We start from the raw sequence: 13053 nt of genomic DNA on the forward strand, positions 1-13053 counted from the left end.
GTGGGGTGGGCAGAGGGAAAGAGAGAATCCCAAGCAGGCTCCACACCCAGCGTGGAGCCCAATGCAGGGTTTGATCTCAAGACCCTGAGATCATAACCCCAGCTGAAATCAGGAGTCCCATGTTTACCAACTGAGCCACCAAGTGTGCCTCTTGTTTTTGACAAATATACCATGGTTATATAAGGTGTTGGCATTGGGGAACATGGGGAAGAAATATATGGGAACTTTCTGCACTATCTTTGTAAATTTCATGTAAATCTAAAATTACTCCAAAAATATTTTAAAATAACTAAAGCTGGGGGTAAAAAAAGGAGCTTTAGTTTTTTAAAAAATATTTTATTTATTTATTTGACAGAGAGAGACACAGCGAGAGAGGGAACATAAGCAGGGGGAGTGGGAGAGGGAGAAGCAGGCCTCCTGCTGAGGAGGGAGCCCGATGCAGGGCTCGATCCCAGGCTCCGGGGATCATGACCCAAGCTGAAGTCAGACAATTAACGACTGAGCCACCCAGGCGCCCCAAGAACTTTAATTTTTTAAAAAGATTTTATTTATTTATTTATTTATTTGAGAGAGAGAGAGAGAGATGGCAAGAGAGAGCATGATCAGGGAGAAGAGGGAGAAGCAGGCTCCCCATTGAGCAGGGAGCCTGATGCTGGGATCGATCCCAAGACTCTGGGATCATGACCTGAGCCGAAGGCAGATGCTTAACCGCCTGAGCCCCCCAGGCACCCCAAGAGCTTTAATTTGAAAGTAAGATTGGTTTTGGTAGAGAGGTGTTGCCGTCGGGGCAAGGCAGACCCAGTAGAGAGTATCAGATTAGAAGGACCTAAGGACTGCTCCAGACATGGGGCAGAAAGTAAGGTAATGGAACACAACCAGTGAAAAGAAGTAGGCAGATAGACTTGCATCAGAGTACTTAGTATAAATTGTAAGGAAAGTATCTCAATAGGAATATGTGTATTATAATGAAATAGTAATTGTTGGTTTAGTACAAGCTCGTTCTCTAACATAGGTTATCATTTAGGCATTAGTCAATGTTCGATTCATATGGAATTAATAGTTGCCACCTTTGGTTAGAGTTATGGGAAACCAGATGTATTTCTTCCCTTCTTCCCTATAGACATGAGTTGCAGTTAAACCCTAGTCTTTGAGTGAGATGGCTCCATTTGTTTTTCTTCTTAGCATGTTGTCTTATTGTGTCAAATTCTGCATTTATTTATTTATTTTTAAAGGTTTTATTTCTTTATTTGAGAGAGTGAGCGAGAGAGAGTACACAAGCAGGGGCAGAGGGAGAGGGAGAAGTAGAGTCCCCTGCTGAGCAGGGAGGCCAATGGGGGCCTCGAAGGCAGATTCTTTTTTTTTTTTTAAGATTTTATTTATTTGACAGAGAGAGACATAGCGAGAGAGGGAACACAAGCAGGGGGAGTGGGAGAGGGAGAAGCAGGCTTCCCGCGGAGCAGAGAGCCCGATGTGGGGCTTGATCCCAGGACCCTGGGATCATGACCTGAGCCGAAGGCAGACGCTTAATGACTGAGCCACCCAGGCACCCCCAAAGGCAGATTCATAACCAACTGAGCCACCCGGGCACCCCCACATTCTGCATTTAAAAAAATTAAACAGCTTCAAAAATTATTATTCACCACATCCACTTTTTTTAGTCACATAATACAAGAGGCATGCCTTGGTAAAGATACTAGGCATTCTTCATGTCCCCTGAGTCTGTACATGATGGCTGGGCCTTAAATCACAACTTTTGAGATTTCTGAATTGTTACTGCATATGTAACGTGTCCCAGGCCATCCCATCACCTAGCTTGTCTGACAACCCCCAGTGTGCAAGCTGTGTCAGCCAGCCAGTCTGGTAGCTTCACTCCTCTCTGGTAGACTTCGGATACTGGAAAGTGGATTAGGTAAGATTTTGGTTTAAAGTAGTCAACTGTAGGAGCCACTGGTGTTTCTCGGTGCCGCGCCCCACCGCCTCTGTCCCGCCCCAGGAAGAGAAGGTAAACTTCGAGAGAAACCTGATGGACAGTCTCCACAACAAATGGTAACAAAAAATAATCCAGATGGGATGCAGGTGCAGTAAAATGATACAAAGGTATCTCTTTGATCCAGTTCAAGTGCCCTCCCCTGGCTAGGTCAAGGGCGTGAACAGCTGCCAGGTGGATGAAGGTGACGGTAAATTGAAAGGCAAACAGAGCGGCCAAGTCCTGGTGCATAAAAACGAGCTGCAGACCAAGGGCCTGAAGAGGATGGCCAGCGGAGGCAGAGCCTGCGGCGGACAGGAGCCCCACTGGTCTCCTCCAGGACCGCCCCCTCAGGGGGACAGAGCCGGGGGACACTGTGAGGACAGGGCTGGCAGTGCCATCAACGGCATTGGCCCCGTGGCCACCCCGCAGCCCACTGAGGATCATGTGCCGCACCGGGGTGACAGGGGCTCCTGACCGTGAACAGCACCTCCATCCACTCAACACTTCCCGGAAGGAGGGGACCCCAGAAAACAGGACAGTGTGCTGTCGTCCGCAATGGATTTCCCAGCTGCTTCCAGGCCAGAAGGTCCCGCCTTGCAAGTACAAGACCGTGACCGCCACATACCAGCCCCAGATTACCCTCCCCTTCGGGGCTCAGCTGTAGACAAAGCTGATCAGGAAGAAAAGGATGGTATTTCCAAGAGCCAGACTGAGGAGGAGGCCCTGGTGGGAATTCACCCTAGGGTGGGGGAGCACGGTTTGAACATGCCCTTCCCCTTGAAGAGAAGCTGGGGTTCGTTAAACGAGGCCGTGGCGACAGAAGTCCTAAGTGTCTACTTTGAAGCAGAGGATGCTGCTCAGGCCGGGCCCGTGGTTGATTCAAGAACCGGCTGGAAGGATGCATGGCTCCACCGGAGACAGCAGTGGGACATGGAGGTGGAGGATGCGGCCGTGGCCGAAGCCCTTGCGGCTTTAGAAGCAGCTTCTGCAGGAGAAGAGGCGGACGGGGCAGATTAGGGTCTTGGGCAGGTGTCGTGCTGCGCTTGTGGGGTGTGCGTGCTCCTTGGACAGAGCTGAGGCCCCGCAGCCTGCGCCCTGAGCAGCCTTACAGGCTGTTTGCATCAGCATCCGTTCTGCTGCTCGCGAGTGCCTGCGCCAGGCTGCTGGTTGTTAAGTACTGAAAGCCCCACTGGATAGACGGGCTATCTCTCAGGGCGCCAGAATAAAAATCAGAGTGGGCAACGTGCTGGTGCCCACAGCACACGCAGAAATTAAACAGCTTGCTCTCAACCCACAAATCTCCCTCCAGAACCTCTGGGACAGATGTTCTTGAGAACGCTCTGAAATCTCAGGGCTTAATCCCAAGGGCGCCGAATCACAGAACATTCTGTTTGTAAATTCTTTGTCTTGCTTTTAAGAGCCAAACGTTGTACCCAACCTGGAAAAGGTAGCTAGCCCCACTCAAAGTGCCTAGTGTGTCCGCAGAGCATGGTTTACCTTGAGGGACAGTCACCCGGGGAACTAACCACTAACCACTCGTTTGACATTGAGTCAAGCTCAGCAACTTGCAGGATGGAACAGAAGCCACCAGTAGTAAACAAATGGCTGACCATTAGCTGTGATATTAAGACACCTTGACCTTAGCTTTTTTACATGATTACTTTTTAATCTCCTTTGGGATTGGGGAGGCTGGTCAAAATAATTCTTAAAACTGTGTCACATTTGAGTTTTGAATTTATGAGGTTGGGAACGGCAAAGAGATAGATGGTGTGTTTTATGCCACTTAATGTCCGATTCTGCTTAAAACATGACAACATAAAAAAAATAAAGTAGTAAACCGTATCTCAAGCCAGCTTCAGCAAAAAAACACAAATGATCATTTACAAAAAGGAAATGGTGGAGGTCTCATAGTATCTGTAGGCAGGCAGGAATGTAGCTGGAGCTCAAGGAGCTAGACCGGAACCAGGGACCAGAAAATCAGCGCAGGAGCCCAGAATGCGTCTCTCTTTGGGTGTCTCATCTTTGCTTTTCTCTCTTTGCAGAAGGACGTTCTTGGCTTCTCTGCAGAGACTGACTGGCTGACTCTAGGCCCCAGGAAAAATTCCCAGGAGAAAGAACCTGATTGGCTAACTTTCTGGCAGGCACTACCCCTCATCTAATCAACTGCCATCATGGGGGCAGCGTCCCACAGTGTAGACATGACTTCCTATCCACATCCGTAGAAAAGTAGTGCTGAGAGAAGCGAGAAGTACTGTGAGCTGTGTAGACACCTCAAAGGTTATTTACTCTAAGAAATGGTGGTAACCATAACAGAGAAGAAAAAGGAGCTCTGATCGTTGTATGAAACACATACAAGTACACAAACCATGTGACATTGAACATTCTCTTAGGGTCAAGCATCAGCTGTTGCTTCAATTCCTCAAAGAATATTGAATATTTACTGTGTGCATAGGTTTGGCTAAGTACCATGGGCGCAAATTATCATATAGGGCCTCGTGTCCTCATTTGAGTTAGGGAGAGGGGTCTATGAGAAAATAAATCCACAGTACAAGAAAGTATAATATTAAATATCAAGTAGTACGGATGTTGAGTTCTACCTGAGTTTATGTCCATAATGAAAATTTACTGTTTATCTTTTTATTTAACGCCCAATTTACTAATGGTGCAAATGCATACTGGTGTTCATTTTATTTTATATAGGATGAAGACAGGAGGGACTATGGAAGGGCCTATGGATAAAAGTCCAATTACTGTGTTTCAACAAGGAAGTTGCTTGAAGAAATTTGTGCACCAGTGATCCAATTAAGCCTCCAGAGCCTGCCCCACCCATGGGTAGGCCAAAATACACCATCGCATCTCTGCTGGCCATTTTCGTGGACATTGCCCCATGAATTCCTTTTGTAAAAGTGTATGTCTTCTAGAGTACACTATGTGAGTGCAGTTGCACTTTGGAATACTTTATGATCAAGAATTAATAACTTAGCATGATTGGTTTAGAGACTGGTAAACTTAGATGAAAAATCAGAAAAGCTCGTGACTACAGAGTATGGATGATTGACCTGTGGGGGACTGTGGAAGTGAATGATGAGGTGTAGAACAACATGGTGAGAGGCCACTGGAAATTCCCTCACTTAGTCCAGGTTGTTGCCAAGAGTCCTGAAGGTGGCCTTAGAAACTTCAGTTCCTGGGGACGCCTGGGTGGCTCAGTCGGTGAAGCGTCTGCCTTCAGGTCATGATCCCGGGGTGCTGGGATGGAGCCCCACATCGGGCTCCCTGCTCCGCGGGAAGCCTGCTTCTCCCTCTGCCTGATGCTCCCTCTGCTTGTGCTCTGTCTCTCTGACAAATAAATAAATAAAATCTTTAAAAAAAAAAGAAAAAGAAAAAAGAAACTTCCGAATTCCTTAAAGCTACCATAAAAATCTTTTTTTAATAAAGATTTTATTTATTTATTTGAGAGAGAGAATGAGAGAGAGAGAGCATGAGAAGGGGGAGGGTCAGAGGGAGAAGCAGACTCCCTGCTGAGCAGGGAGTCCGATGTGGGACTCGATCCCGGGACTCCAGGATCATGACCTGAGCCGAAGGCAGTGGCTTAACCAACTGAGCCACCCAGGCGCCCAAAGCTACCATAAAAATCTTAATGGCAAAGATTAGATGTTCTGTTTTCACTTTAAACTCCTATGAAGGTTTTATACTCATACTGACTTTCCTTGTTCTTGCAGAATCCTGCAAATAAATCTTCAGTTGACTGAAGGATCAGGATTAGAGAATAGACTAAAGAAACCAGGAGCTCAAGACTCTATCTCCACCAGAAGAGCCAGTCATCTGTGTAGCCTCTTCTTCCTGCCCAAAATAGCTCTCTGGCTGACCTGATGCCAGTAAATCTCCTATTAGAGTCCTTGCTTATAGGTCCTTTGGATATTATTAACCAAGCCTGACACGTAGATGGTGTTCAGTAGTATTTGTTGTAAGATATGGTGATGACATCAGGGATTAGCATGAATGTCTTTCAGTTTAATGAGATCCGATTACCCATAGAGAAGCTGTTGGGTGGAGGAAGGCTGGTAAAATGGAAATGGGGTTCTATTTATTCTGTGACAGTATAAGCACAGCATATTTTAAAAGACAGAAAATAAAAACAGACGATGAGCACCCTGTCGTAGGTTTACCTCTACCACATCACATTGCTTCCCCTCTTTTCCATGACATCCTAGCCACCTGCTGATTGATGTCTGTTGCTAAGACCCGAGGTGTGGGCCGAAAGGCTCTGCCAGAGTGAAATATACAAAGCTACGGCTCATCCCCCCTCAACAGCTACAAACAAATCGTCAGAGGGTGAAAATAACTCAGTGGCTAGATTTCCCGGGTTGACTTTGTTCAAAGCAATTTATCCAGATAAGCCTTCCTTTTTTCTCCATTATTCTGGGAAAATGCCATCAGAAAAGATCATACAAAGTAAATACACCAGGTTTTAAGAAAAGTCTATATATTCCACTTCTAAGAAATATGTTTAAGGGGAACAAAAGGAATTATGGAGTTTTTGTTGCTGGTTTTAACACAAATCAACTGAGTGCGTCCTCATCATCTGGTAACAACCTCACCCTTTTTGTTTCCATAAAATTAGACAGTGGTTGGAAATGGTGGAAAGCATGCTGGGAAATCAAGAGGAAAAGTTTTTAAGTGGAAAACGGAGATTAAAAAATTGCACCAAGAACCTGGAGAACAATTTGACAGAATTCAAGCCAACCTGTGTCATTTATAAATTGACTCCAAGGACTGTGTGTATAAAACAGATTAAAATGACTAGTCTCTGGAGAAAAGGGATTTAAATGCATAAGCACTTTTCTGTGTCAGCCATGTTTTTAGTAAAATTTTGAGAACACTTCAAGGCTCACACTTGGTACTAAAATTTTTAGTTTTTAGAAATGTAACTCATGCAAATAAAGGTTTCTTTGGACCCAAATGAGAATTATTTTATGAGAGAAACTCCAGTTTAAAAACTATACCATCGGGATGCCTGGGTGGCTCAGTCGTTAAGTGTCTGCTTTCGGCTCAGGTCATGATCCCAGGGTCCCGGGATCGAGCCCCGCATCGGGCTCCCTGCTCAGCGGGAAGCCTGCTTCTCCCTCTCCCACTTCCCCTGCTTGTTTTCCTTCTCTCGCTGTGTCTCTCTCTGTCAAATAAATAAAATCTTAAAAAAATAAAAAATAAAAACTACACCATAGAGTGCCCATCAGTGTAAGAAAACAGTTCAATTATTTTTTAATATTTGTCGAATCAAAGCAGCACCATATCTGACTAATTCCATTATTATAATTTGAATATTCTATTATAGTATTGATATCCTGCTGCTTTTACGGTATGCCTTGTTTTACACAAGCAATGAATTCAGACAAATGCATACGAAAATAGAATCCTATTACCCTCCACTGTGTCTAATATGATTCTGCTGGGTTGTTTCAAAGATTTCTTTCTTTCTTTTAGAGAGAGCACACGTGTGATCCAGGGAGGGGCAGAGGGAAAGAATGTCAAGCAGACTCCCTGCTGAGCAAGGAGCCTGATGCAGGCTCAATGCAGGGCTCCATGTGGGCTGGATGCGGGGCTGGATCTGGCAACCCTGAGACCATGACCTGAGCTGAAATCAAGAGTCTGACGATTAACCGAGTGAGCCACCCAGCGCCCCTGGCTCTGCTGTTTTAAGGATACCACTCATTTTCCTCTCCCCACTTTCCCCACTTTTGTCCCCATCTTCATCCTTGCCCAGTTCAGTAAAGTGCACTAGACCAGTGGGATAAGGAGGGAAAGGATGATATATTGGTTAGGGTAAACTTTTTTTCTGAAGAACTACTGAATGTCAACCACCCCAATATAGTATAAGAACACTTTTCACAATTGAAACCGCAGCATGATTTGAATTAAGCTTTTCATTCAACAAACATAGCGGAACATCTGTGTACTTGTTGTTTTAGGTATTGGAAATACAAATATGAATAAGATAGCTTCTGACTCTTTTCAGAGAAAAGCATCGTGAGGTGGGAGGAGTGACAGACAATTTACAGTGTGGTTGGGTTTTAAAGGCTTGGATAGGAATTCACCGGGTAGACAAGGAAGAGAAGGGCTTCTGGGCAAAAGGAAGAGTAGGTGCAAGGCAAGAAGATACGAAATGCCAAGATGTTTTGGGACCACCTAAGCAAAAGGTGAGGGGAGATGAGGATGGAAAGTGGTCAGAGATGATGTTGCAAAGAGACAAGAGCTAGATCACAAAGGGCTTTGTATACCACTGATTATTAGAGAGGCCTTCTCTCGTACTGGGTGGAGGTAGTGCACATGGCCTCGATGAAATTGTCCCCACACTATGTATTTCTTTTGATTCTCATTTCATACTTACTAAGTTGTTTTCTGGCTTGATTGTAGAGATACCTTGGTATCAGGAAAGGGACACTCAGAGCAGTAAGCAGAAATAAAATGGTAAGTGGAAAAATAGAACTCCATTTCAGATGAGTAGACAGAACAGAAAGTTCAGAAACAGACCCAAATCTCTTTGGAAATTAATTATATGATAAAAGTAGCATTTCAAACCATTACAGAAAGGATGAGGAAATGATGCTGGAACAATTGGTTAGCCTTTTGGGGAAAAAAAATAAAGCTTGATTCTCTCCCTTCGCCCCCAAAAATAACTTGATCCCTACCTATTCCTTAAACCAGATAAATTCAAAATGGAGCAAAGATTTAACTGTTAAAGCGAAAATATTAGGAGAAAATATTGGTAAACATTTCTTTCTCTTTTTAAATAGAATTACATCTTTTTATTTTTTGGAAATGATTTTTTTTTTAAAGTAACCTCTACACGAAATGTGTGGCTCGAACTCACAACCCTGAGATCAAGAGTCGTATGCTCTGCTCTACCAACTAAGCCAACCGGTTTCAACCCCCTGCCCCCTGTACACATTTCAATAATCCTAAGGTGGGGAAGATATTTTAAAGTATGATCCTAAACTCAGAAATCATAGAAAGATTGAGAAATCTGACTACATAAAAATGTATAGTTTCCTAATAGCACATGAATATTGAAAATAAAAACAATGAGCTGTGGAAAAAATATTTACATTTATGATAAATGGCAAATTTACTTAATATATAAAGAGCTCTTTTGAATCAATAAAAAAAGCTCAACATCAGAATTAGGAAAATGGCCAATGGAGGTTGTTAACCTAATCAGTCTCTCCATAATCAAAGTAACTATGTATTATAAATGTTAAAAAATTCAACTAAAAATTGTTAAATGTCTTATTTCTTTCATCTTTGTTTCTCTGGACAAAGACTAACTCTCTTTCTTCTCAAATATGTATATCTGATTAATATTTTACCTTCTTTATTTTGGCTGCCCCTGTTTTCAAAATGTAGACTTGAAACTGCTTTTCAAATATATATTAACCCTTTGAAATATGTTTATTTGTGAACCTCCCTTTCTGGTGAATCCTAAAACAATACCTGAAAAGATATAGGGGTAGATCTTTGTAGCCATTGAAAAAGAAATGTAAAGCTGGTGTGCTAAGATCTGAGGGTCTAATAGTTTCTGGATTCTGGCTGGGACTCAATCCTTCTCATTTCTTTATTATTATTATTTTTAAAGATTTTATTTATTTATTTGAGAGAGAGAGAATGAGAGAGAGCGAGCACATGAGAGGGGGGAGGGTCGGAGGGAAAAGCAGACTCCCTGCCCAGCAGGGAGCCCGATGCAGGACTCGATCCAGGGACTCCAGGATCATGACCTGAGCCGAAGGCAGTGGCTTAACCAACTGAGCCACCCAGGCGCCCAGTCCCTCTCATTTCTTCCTGCATACTGATATTTTGTAGTTTTCAGTACACAACTCTTTGACTTCCTTGGTTTAATTTTTTCTTAGGTATTTTATTCTTTTGGATGTTATGGTAAATGCAAATGTTTCCTCAATTTGTTTTTTGGATTGTTCATTGCTAGTGTATAGAAATATAATTGATTTTTGTATGTTGATCTTGTATTCTGCAAATTTGCTGCATTCATTTATTAGCTTAAGTAGATTTTTCTGGAGTCTTTATAATTTTCTGTTTATGGGATCATGTCATCTGTGAATAAATTTCAGTTCTTCCTTTCCAATTTGGATGTCTTTTATTTCTTTTTCTTGCCTAATTGACCTGGCTAGAACATCCAGTACGATGTTGAATAGCAGTGAAGAAAAAGACATCCTTGAACTTAGGAACTTGGGAGGAAAGCTTTCAGTCTTTCACCATTGAATATGATGTCAGCTGGGCGCCTGGGTGGCTCAGTTGGTTAAGCGACTGCCTTCGGCTCAGGTCATGATCCCAGGGTCCCGGGATCGAGTTCCACATTGGGCTCCCTGCTCAGCGGGGAGTCTGCTTCTCCCTCTGATCCTCCCCCTCTCATGCTCTCTGTCTCCCATTCTCTCTCTCAAATAAATAAAATCTTAAAAAAAAAAAAAGAATATGATGTCAGCTATAGATTTTTCATAAATGCCTTTTATCAGGTTGAGAAAATTCTCTTCTATTTCTAGTTTTCTGAATGTTTTATCCTGAAAGGGTGTTAAATTTTGTCTAATGCTCTTTCTGCATCAATTGAGATGATCATGAGGATTTTTTCCATTATTCTATTAATGTGGAGTATTACTACACTGACTGATTTTCTTATGTTGAACTACCCTGGCACCTGTGGGATAAATCCCACTTGATCATGGTTTATAATCCTCTTAATATGCTGCAGAATTTGGTTTGCTAGTATTTTTCTAGAGGATTTTTGCATCTATATTCATAAAGGATATTGGTCTGTAGTTTTTCTTTCTTGTTATATCTTTGTCCGGTTTTGGTGTCAGGGTAATGCTAGCCTCAAGAATGAGTTAGGAAGTATTTTCTCCACTTCTGCTTTTTGGAAGAGTTTGAGAAGGGTTAGTGTTATTATTATTATTTTTTTAAAGATTTTATTTATTTATTTATTTGAGAGAGAGAGAGAGCAGGAGAGGGGGGAGGGTCTGAGGGAGAAGCAGACTCCCTGCTGAGCAGGGAGCCCGATGCGGGACTCGATCCCGGGACTCCAGGATCATGACCTGAGCCAAAGGCAGTCGCTTAACCAGCTGAGCCACCCAGGCGCCCCAGTGTTATTATTTTTTTAAAGACTTTATTTTCAAGTCATCTCTGCACCCAAGATGGGGCTCGAACCCACAACCCCCAGATCAAGAGTCGCATGGTCTACCAACTCAGCCAGCCAGGCGCCCCTAGTGTTAATTAGTATTATTTTTTAAAGATTTTATTTATTATTTGAGAGACAAGAGTGCACGCAAGCAGGGGGAAGGAGAAGGACAAGCAGACTTCACACTGAGCAGGGAGCCCAACGTGGGGCTTGATCTCAGGACCCTGAGGTCATGATCTAAGCTGAAACCAAGAGTCCAACGATTAACCTCCTGAGCCACCCAGGCACCCCAGTGTTAATTATTTTTTAAATGTTTGGTAGAAATCGCCAGTATAGACATCTAGTCCTGTGCTTTTCTGTTTGATTACTGATTCAGTCTCTTGTTATAGATCTGCTCAGGTTTTTTATTTCTTCTTAAGCCAGGTTCAGTAATTGTTGTCATTTATTTTTTTTAAAATGTCCAACATATGCATGAAATCTGCTTTTTGTCTCTGATCCTATCTTTGTTATTTATATCTTTTTCTTTTTTCTTAAACAATCTCACCAAAAGTTTGCCAATTTTATTAATAAGTCTTTTCAAAAAACTTTGGATTTGTTGATTTTTTTTCTACTTTACTTATGGTTTCCATGTCATTAGTCTCTACTTGTTTTTGTTTTCTTCTGCACTTTGTTTTTTGTTTTAATTCATTGATTTTCAGCCTTTCATATGTATATACGAAGTATTAGTCTGGGGTATATAAAATAATATTTTTATAGGAAATTAATGATCAATATTGGCATTTAGTGTGGTTCATCCTAATATTTAAAGCAAAAAAAATATTCTGTAAGCAATATTTTTTACAAGTTAGAAAAATGATATTATATTTATTGTTTATGAGTGCATTTATTTGTAGTAAAAGTACAAATCATACATGGGAAAGACATACACCAATGTCAGAATAGTAGTTAGGGAAGGAAAGGAGGTGAAGGGATATATGTGTAATATTTTATTTCTTACAAAGAAAACATTAAAAATATAAATAAAGACATAAAACAAATAAAGCATAATACCAACAACGTTTTAATTTTGTCGGTGGAGGGGCGCCTGGGTGGCTCAGTGGTTAAGCATCTGCCTTCGGCTCAGGTCATGATCCCAGGGTCCTGGGATCAGGCTCCATGCTCATTGGGGAGCCTGCTTCTCCTTCTCCCCCTTGCTCTTGCTCTCTCTCTCTCTCTGTATTTCTCTCTCTCTCAAATAAATAAATAAAATCTTAAAAAAAATAATTTTGTCCGTGGGGAAATCCCACAAGATTTAATAATTAGAATTTTTGTTATCATTCTTTTATTTTTTTATTTTTATTTTTTTTAAGATTTTATTTATTTTTATTTTGAGAGAGAGAGAATGAGAGAGAGGGAGTACATGAGAGGGGGGAGGGTCAGAGGGAGAAGCAGACTCCCTGCCGAGCAGGGAGCCCGATGCGGGACTCGATCCAGGGACTCCAGGATCATGACCTGAGCCGAAGGCAGTCGCTTAACCGACTGAGCCACCCAGGCGCCCTGTTATCATTCTTTTAAATGTTAACAGTTAGTGAATCCAGGTAAATAACATACAAAAAACTTATACAAACAAGAACAACAATAACATTTTTAGAAATTGCATATTTCATTGATGATTTCTCTATTTAAAATGCAGTATTGAGGGGCACCTGGGTGGCTCAGTCCTTGAGCATCTGCCTTTGGCTCAGGTCATGATCTCAGGGTCCTGGGATGGAGTCCTGCATGGGGCTCTGTGCTCAGCAGGGAGCCTGCTTCTCCCTCTCCCACTCCCCCTGCTTGTGTTCCCTCTCTTGCTGTCTCTCTCTGTCAAATAAATAAATAAAATCTTTAAAAAAAAATAAAATGCAGTTTTGATTTTGTTGGTCATTTCTAC

The 13053-nt window shown here is 42.3% G+C and overlaps 1 long non-coding RNA gene across 1 annotated transcript; it reads left to right on the forward strand.

Annotated features, from left to right (window-relative positions):
* The first annotated feature begins 1401 nt into the window (after positions 1–1401).
* LOC135361966 (uncharacterized) lies at positions 1402–10195 on the forward strand. The gene is made up of 3 exons (XR_010406249.1): positions 1402–4246; positions 4670–4900; positions 5689–10195. It is a non-coding gene; the product is annotated as an uncharacterized LOC135361966 (long non-coding RNA).
* Positions 10196–13053: the final 2858 nt, after the last annotated feature.

This window comes from Mirounga angustirostris, unplaced genomic scaffold (assembly GCF_029215605.1).
Source record: "Mirounga angustirostris isolate CCGP_5_RB_7025 unplaced genomic scaffold, mMirAng1.0.hap1 SCAF_11, whole genome shotgun sequence".
Taxonomy (NCBI): Eukaryota; Metazoa; Chordata; class Mammalia; order Carnivora; family Phocidae; genus Mirounga; species Mirounga angustirostris.